Below are 8,695 nucleotides of genomic sequence, written 5' to 3'. Positions count from 1 at the left end.
GAAGAAAAGGGAAAGAAATACATGTGTGGATAGCAGCTGATTGGATGGATAAGCACCAAATACTAGGCAATTCTCTCTGAGGGTTGGTCCTTTTGTTTTTCTTTTTGGTAGTTTTTCTGAGTTTCCTTAAGTGAACATATCATCAATGTGATAAAAAAAAAAAAAAAGATAAGTGTTATCTGTACACCCCTGCCCGGATTTATACAAAAAGAATAAATCAAATTTGTCAACACACAGACCTTGTCTATACAGACAAAAGCAGGAGTCTTTGGCGATCACTATTAAAGGCCTGGAAAATGGAGTCAAAACATCAACCTGATGGGAAATGTGTATTATATGAAATATATTATTGAGGAGTTTGGAAGTAAATGTGGATAAACGTGGTCAACAAATGACTCTCTCTTCAAAGTCAGGAACTTCTCGCCTTAGGGAGTATCTGAAAAATTGCCTCATTTTGCCCATAAACTCCTAGTATATCAATAGCTCCCCTACCATTTGGACATTTCAAATATCTCATCAGAGGTCCAGTGAAATGCATTTTTAATGCTGTAAGGCACAAGATAATTCAGCTTCATTCTAAAAGAAGAACTAAATGAAAGAGTAAATGTTTCCTCCTCCTCACCTTCTTTCCCCTCCGCCACTGTCTCTCATACCACAGCCCGCTCCCTCTCTTCCCGTTTTCCTGGGACTGCCTTGCTCTGCCCTGGTGTCTCATATCTTTCCTCCCTTTCCCAGTTTGGTCTCAGTCCTGGGGGTGCAAACGGGACAGATGGGTCCTAAGCTTTGTTATCCTAGTGTCCTTGAAACCCCAGCTGAGCGGGAGATTTGCCTCTCCTCACTCTAAAATTGGAAGTGCAAAGAGAGAAGAGAAAGTGAACAATTTTCAGCTTCTTCTCCCTCTCCCAGCTCCAGTCCCTCCCCCTCAGTTCCCCAACCCAGGCCCAGCTCTAAGGGGAGATGAATGCTGAGACACTAGCTGTTCACACTGCCCAACACTTTTCACGTGGTAGGTCACGGGACATTAGGGGAAAGGGAAGTGGTGATGTAATATCCAATGGCCATGCTGGGGGTGGGGGACCAGAAAGTTAAGAAGGAAATAAGATGCAGACAGTGGGATGGAGCGTGTACTCCAGTGGCTAAGAGTGGCCCTTCTCAGTATAGCAACAGAAAGTGCAAAGCAGGTGCCCTGCACGCTACAAAAACAAAGGACAGAAAAACAAACAAAAGATGATAGACACTCAGACAAGTGAGATTACATATATCTAAGTTATTCAAAAACCTTCCAAATATCAGGGATTCATTACAGTTATGAAGATAAATGCTTTAGGGACTTTCAGAGCAACTCATATATTTAAAAAGAATATAAAAGCTCAGGAAAATAAATAGACATCCCAGAAATTCCCCCAACAGAAACTCTGAGAGCTGCCCTCTAGACTTTCCATTTCACGGAGACAAGGAGTAGGGTGGTTTCCACTGAGCCTCAGAGAAAGGAACAGAAAGGTTGCCTCCTCCCAATCGGTAAATATCTGAAATCCCCCCACGCAAGATTGTCATATGAGGCTGGAAGTCACAGAGCACCCAGGGTGAGACTTCAGACCAGAGCCAAGAGATCAAGAATCCGCTCACAGAAGACACGAGCAAAGCTACCTTATTGGCTCTGCTGTCAACCCACCCGGGCAGGAACAGAAAAACAGTAGAGTAAGATTGTGCTGTGGCCAGGCTGCCTGGCAAAACTGTGGAGTGAGAAAGTGATCTGAGGGCCCTGACTAGACTGGAGTATTTGATGTCTGAGGGGGACTTGGAACGGGGCAAGAGAACAAACTGATTTGACAGGAAAATTCTGAAGGCAGATGAAAAGGACAAGGGGGGACTTAATGTTGTTTAGTCACTAAGTCCTATCTGACTCTTTCGCAACCCCATAGACTGTAGCCCACCAGGCTCCTCTGTCCACAGGATTTCCCAAGAAAGCATACTGGAGTGGGTTGTCATTTCCTTCTTCAGGGGATCTTCCTGACCCAGGGATCAAACCCCCATCTTCTGCATTGGCAGGTGGATTCTCTACCGCTGAGCCACCTTATTGTAGTTAAATATACTCTCATATTAGTTTAAAGCACATTCCATATACATTTCATTGTTGCTCAGTCGCTAAGTCATGTCTGACTCTCTGTGACCCCGTGGACTGCAGCCACACCAGGCTTCTCTGTCCTTCACCATTTCTCTGGCACTTGTTCAAACTCATGTCCATTGAGTCGGTGATGCCATCCAACCATCTCATCCTCTGTTGTCCCCTTCTCCTTTTGCCTTCAATTTTTCCCAGCATCAGGATCTTTTCCAATGAGTTGGCTCTTCCTATCAGGTGGCCAAAGTATTGGAGCTTCAGATTCAGCATCACTCCTTCCAATGAATATTCAGGATTGATTTCCTTTAGGATTGACTGGTTTGATCTCCTTGCAGTCCAAGGGACTCTCAAGATTACATATGTATCTCTAAAAAAAAAGATTCTTTTTATTCTCTTTAAATAACCACAATATCAATATTATATCTTAAAAACAATTTCCTAATATCAAGAGATATTTCGAAGGCATTTTTACATTAAAGTCTCTCCTGTTGCTGTATGTAAAGGCACTGAGCATTTTAGAAGAGTTTAGAAGGACAAGAACAAGTTTTAGCACAAGAAGGGACCAGGAAATGAAGTTGTAGCGGGAACTCTGAAAAGAGCTAAGATCCAGCAAGAGAAGACTGTGTTTGATAGGTTTTCGTATAATACTGGCCTTTCTAGGCTATGTAGTAGGGGACAAACATCTTGCAAGACTTCATACATAGCTCTAGAAAACTCTGCAGCAATTGATAGACACATAAAAAACCAATATCTGAGCTGTTTCAGTGACCATAAAGGATCAAGAGACATAAGTAATAGGGAAATGGGTCTTTTCTGTTCTGCGTATTTCTAAGGTTGGGAAGATTTTGATGATACATCCGCAGACTTAAAAAAAAACTTTTGTTGTATTAATACGTGCACCATAAAACATTTTAAAAACAGATTTTGTTAGAGGATGATATTCAAAAATAAAGATAGAAGTTCTCATGTTTTCCTCATAGCCTAAGAAATCATCTTGGACTCCTCTCTTCTAGACCACTGCACTTGACTGTCAGTTTTCCCAGCAGCCATCCTTGAGCTGGTGATAGGGGAGTCAAGTTTAGTAGGTTGAAAATGAGCATGGGGATACCTGTACAAAGAAAAGCAGAAGTCAGTGGTCTCAACTCTGCTTACATTATTAGAGTGAGCCTGAGAGATTTTATGAAATGTGAACAGCCAGGCTCAACCCCATTCAGCAATTCTGGGGTGAAATTTGTGTTTTTTGTTTGTTTGTTTGTTTTAAGTACTCCAGGTGATTCTCATGCACAGGCAGATCGAAAAACCACAGCTAAATGTGTTTTTTAAAAGTTGTTTAATATGAGAATACTAACTCTGATTTTCAAGCATTCTATTCTCTACTTCCCATTTCAAAGTGGGGAAAATATTTTACTCTACATTAAAGAATGGGTGCAGGATAGTGAGAAGAAAAGAAATGCAGAGAAATTTTAAAGTAAAAAACCATATCTAATAAAATAGCAGTAAGGTTCTCTCAGAAAAGGCTGGTTTCTGCTTCCATATCCCAGATTCTAATTTATTACATCTTAAACTGCTCCAAATTTGACAGACCTTATTTTCATTTAGCCCAAAAAACACTCATCCTATTAGATTAATAAAATTATCTAATGACTATTTCAAATTGCAATCACAGTTTTTCATATGTCAAAATTATTAATTCTGACTACTTAAATCTTTTCTGTTTAATCAAGTTTATCTCTCAATTGGGAAGGAAGAAAAAAAACCTCTGACCTTAAAAAAAATAAAAAGACATTTTCTATCTCAGAGGAACTGACTTCATCGAATTATCCTGGAGGGAAAAGCAAGTACAAAAATGTGAACTACAGGCAGCTGGAAAGCAGAATGTGTACAATGAATGACACACCAAATCCTGCAGGGAAATATGCACCACAATACATATTTCCTGTGGCTTCCTGCCTGAGGAGCACTGAAGAACAGTAAAAATTCTTCCAGAAATTTTTTTCCTCAGCTGTCTCACTGATGGATTTAGCATAGGTATTTGGTCAAAATGTGAAGTCATGGTCAAATCCAAATATGTATATTTACCAATGTTCATACATCTAATCACAAGGGCCACTTGGTTCCTTAAAATGAAGGCTAAAAGAAACTTGAATTACATTCTATCACAAGTCTGGAATGTTGCAACAAGGTGATAAATTCATTCATCTGAGTGAAAAGCTTATAAAATCACAGGCCTTAACTTTCGCATCCTTAAATTTCGTCATTTTACCAATTACACACAAGTTATATAGACATGATCATATGTGCTAGAAGTAAAGTTAACTGTCTTCTGCAGGATCCTTAACAATCAAATGGACGATCTAAGTTTATCTTAGGATGTTTAAAGATACTAAAACGAGCTGGTTCCACACATAGCTTCCATGATAAACTCTGGGGAGTCACGAGAGGACTGTTGGATGGTAGCACATACTTACTGTAGAAGGTATTGTGTATTAGATTGGTCACAGGAAATCTTCATTTAACTAGAGATAGCTTGTCACAACACATTCCAAGTTAGGACAGATAATAAATACCAATAATTAATATCTTTTTATAATACAACATAGTGCTTTACATTTTGTAAAATGTATTTATTTATTTGGCTGTATCAGGTCTTAGTTGCAGCATGTGGAATCTTTCTATGCAGCACACGGACCCTTTAGCTGTGGCGTGCAGGCTCCAGACCTCCCAGCTTCTAGTAATTGCAGCGCAGGGGCTTAGTTGCTCCAACCAGGGATCAAACCCATGTGCCCTGCATTGCAAGGAGGACATTCTTTATCACTGGTCCACTAGGGAAGTCCTAGTGCTTTACATTTTTAAATAACTTCTGATTCCTTACCATCCCCTCCTTGACAGATTTATTATCACACGCTCAAGAACTCTGTGTGTATCTCCCACTTGGGCAACCAACTACCCTCTCGCCTCACGCTAGCCCATCCTCACTGCCGTCAGTGTTTTCTTGACAATCCATCTTGGAGCCTCTCACTCCTATTACACACTGTGGGATGTCCTGCTTCTTATTTTTCCACCTCCCATATTTACCTCCACCACCCTACCATATTTACTCCTTACCCTAACCACAAGCAGCCTCATGCCATTCCCCAAACGTACTGTTTGGTTCTCAACTCTATTCCTTTACCATATACCATTCTTTTGCCATCCTTCACAAATGTCTTCATTGTCCCCTTTGCCTGACTGGCAAACTCTCCCAAAGCTTTCAGGACCAAACCAGAACTTCACCTCATCTGTGGGAGACTTTCTGAAAATTCCCAGAGTTAGTCTGACTATTAATAGCTTTTGTGCTATCTTAACCTTTGTATACAATTTTACTGTCATCATGATCTACTTCCAAATCTAGGTTTCTCTGCCTCCACCATCATTCCTAAGTAGAAAATGAGATCCTCCAGGTCAGCTACCCTGTCACAGTCACCTGATGCTCAATTCAAGTGTGTCTGTTGCTCAGTCATGTCCAACTCTTTGCGACCCCATGGACTGTAGCCCACCAGGCTCCTCTGTCCATAGGATTTTCCAGGTAAGAATACTGGAGTGGGTTGCCATTTCCTTCTCCAGGGGCTATTCCTGACTCAGGGATCAAATCCAGCTCTCCTGCATTGCAGGCAGATTCTTTACAGTCTGAGCTACCAGGGAAGAATGGCTCCCAATTCAAGGGATTGATGAATCTAATTGATGAATGGTTAAAAGGAATTTTCTTTCTGTTTGAGGTAGGGAAAATGAAATAATACAATATAGAAACTCAATAATACAAAGTAGAAACTATTTCACCTATATTAAAGGTGAGAAATCTATTTTACTGTGAGTCAATTCTGTAAAAATTAAAATAATTACTGGCTACATTTTAAAAATTTATACCTTTATTGAATGGAAGCATTTCAATTGTGAAAATAGGCACTCCTATCATAGGCAGTGAGCTGTCAATATCTGTTAAGAGCATATTTGAGAGGCAGCAACAAAGAGATGGCTTTTGTTGTCGTTTTTTAATCTTTCAACTGGAAATCTATTTCAGGCGGAATCACAAAGCTGAGTAAGTGGCAAGTTGCTCTTCAACCAAGATCAGTTATTCTTGGCATCTAGATTATGGAGGACAACAGGACCACTTGGTCCTTATTCCTTAGGAAGACTTTTCTTCAAAGGCTGACTTTTCTTTGCCATCCTCTCTCTGCAGTGGGCTTCTTCAGATTCTCTTTCCAAGGGGATTCTTCTCCACCCTCCCTCCCCTCTGCCCTTGTGAGCCAGGTGCTAGAGTTAATACTTAGCAAGGAAAAAATGGTTACTTTTTAGCTGCCTCACATAAATAATAGCCTAAGGAAAACACCTGTGTCTATGAATAGTTGTTTATAAACTCTGATTCACAGGGTCTCAAGGGGCTATAGTGCAATTTGGGAGACTGGTTGGATGGGACATGTTTTGACTATTCCATCACCTACAGGTTTGGAGCCTTTCTGAAGTCCTCTCACAGAACTAGGCCACATGCAACACACAGACACTCAAGTTGTATCTACAAGACATCAAAATGGGAACTTCCTCGGCAGTCCAGTGTCTAAGATTGTGCGTCCAATCCGGGGGCTGTGAGTTTCATCTGTGGTCGGGGAACTAAAATCCCACATGTCATGCAGAGTGACCAAAACATTTTTTAAAAAACTTTAAGACATCAAAATAGCTACCTAATCTGAGCAAATCAGTTGCTTTCAAAGCATCTTCATTCAGAGTGGGAGAACTAGTTGTTTTATATTATGTTAGAAGTAAAACAAACATATAGGCATAAAGGTAAAACAGAACCCTGGCTTTGTAGACACAGAGCCCAGCTCAATCCTATGTTATTTGTGTGACCTCAGAAAAGTTACCTAACCTCTCTGAACTGTAATTTCCTCATCTGTAAAATGGGGCTATGTGATACCCACCTCAGCAGTGCTGAGTGATTAAATGAAATTATGTTTGTGAAGCACTTGGAAGATATTCAAAACGTTTTAGTTCCTTCCTTTCAGAGGTAGTAATCTCCTCACAGGTGCAGAGCAATAATAATTTGAATATTTGAGTGTGTGCATGTATGTGTGTATATATATATATATATATATATATACATATGCATATATATTTTTTAATTCTATTCTTGATTGTATGAGTTAAATAGATGCCATCATAATATGATTCAAATTATTATTGTTCTGTCCTTCACACCACACCTCTGCCAGAGGCCCACAGAGTTATAAGGAACCCAGAAGATGAGCCAAGGCAATGCATCTCGGACCTTACTCCATCACTGCATGTAAGCCATGCCAGACTGTTGAGTGTGGATTGTTAGTCCCACACAGCTCCAGGAAAGAAAACACCTCATTTGTTTAGAAACTCCTTTAAATCAACCCTTACTAGAACAGAGCATTAGCCAAAATCCTAACTTCACAAATACAGCAAGTACTTACCACTCTAAGAAAACACAGATTTTCCCACATTTGGAAATATTATTAGGTAGCTTCTTAACTATATTTTTATGTTAATGATTTTAATGTTAATTTGATTTCTTTTTTGGTTTCTTTTAATCCTCCAGGCAAGAATACTGGAGTGGGTAGCCATTTCCTCCTCCAGGGGATCTTCCCAATCCAGGGATCAAACTCTGGTCTCCTGTATTGCAGGCAGATTCTTTACCATCTGAGCCACCAGGGAAGCCAATCAAAATAATTGTTGTTCAGTTGTTAAGTCGTGCCCAACTCTTTGTGACCCCATGGACTGCAGCATGCCAGGCTTCCTGTACTTCATTATCTCCCACAGTTTGCTCAAACTCATGTCCATTGAGTTGGTGATGCCTTCCAACCATCTCATCCTCTGTCATCCTCTTCTCTTGCCTTCAATCTTTCCCAGCATCAGGGTCTTTTCCAATGAGTTGGCTCATCTCATCAGGTGACCAAAGTATTGGAGCTTCAGATTTAGCATCAGTTTTTCTAATGAATATTCAGGGTTGATTTCCTTTAGGATTTACTGGTTTGATCTCCTTGATGTCTAACGGACTCTCAAGAGTCTTCTCCAGTACCACAATCTGAAAACATCAGTTCTTTGGCACTCAGCCTTCTTTATGGTCCAACTCTCACATCTGTACATGACTACTGGAAAAACCATAGCTTTGACTATGCCGACCTTTGTTCGCAAAGTAATGTCTCGGCTTTTTAATATGCTGTCTAAGTTTGTCATAGCTTTTCTTTCAAGGAGCAAGCATCTTTTAATTTCGTGGCTGCAGTCATCGTCCACAGTGATTTTGGAGCCCAGGAAAATAAAATCTGCCACTGTTTCCACTTTTTATCCATCCAGTTGTCATGAAGTGATGAGACTAGATGCCATGATCTTACAGTTTTTTGAATGCTGAATTTTAAGCCAGCTTTTTCACTCTCCTCTTTCATCCTCACATGTACATAATTTAAAGAATCCAATTTATACAGCTTGCTGTGAAAAACAGCAGTCCCTTGTGTCTCCCATCAGTACCTTTCTCCTTACACCATATTCAATGTTTTTAGCTATTTTGTTTTATTTGTTTGA

General features: G+C 40.1%; 1 long non-coding RNA gene across 1 annotated transcript in view; it reads right to left on the bottom strand.

Moving 5' to 3' along the window:
* Positions 1 to 3,355: 3,355 nt before the first annotated feature.
* The window catches only part of LOC145538064 (uncharacterized), a 26,288-nt gene continuing 20,948 nt past the window's right edge, over positions 3,356 to 8,695 (bottom strand). The window contains exon 5 of the long non-coding RNA XR_014076618.1: positions 3,356 to 4,645. This is a non-coding gene — a long non-coding RNA (uncharacterized LOC145538064). The remainder of the gene's footprint in view (positions 4,646 to 8,695) is intronic.

The sequence above is a fragment of the Giraffa tippelskirchi genome, chromosome 2 (genome assembly GCF_054371585.1).
Source record: "Giraffa tippelskirchi isolate mGirTip1 chromosome 2, T2T-mGirTip1v1.2.pri, whole genome shotgun sequence".
Classification (NCBI taxonomy): Eukaryota; Metazoa; Chordata; class Mammalia; order Artiodactyla; family Giraffidae; genus Giraffa; species Giraffa tippelskirchi.
The sequence above is the reverse complement of the archived record's forward strand: the minus strand, read 5'-3'. Positions and strand labels throughout refer to the sequence as shown.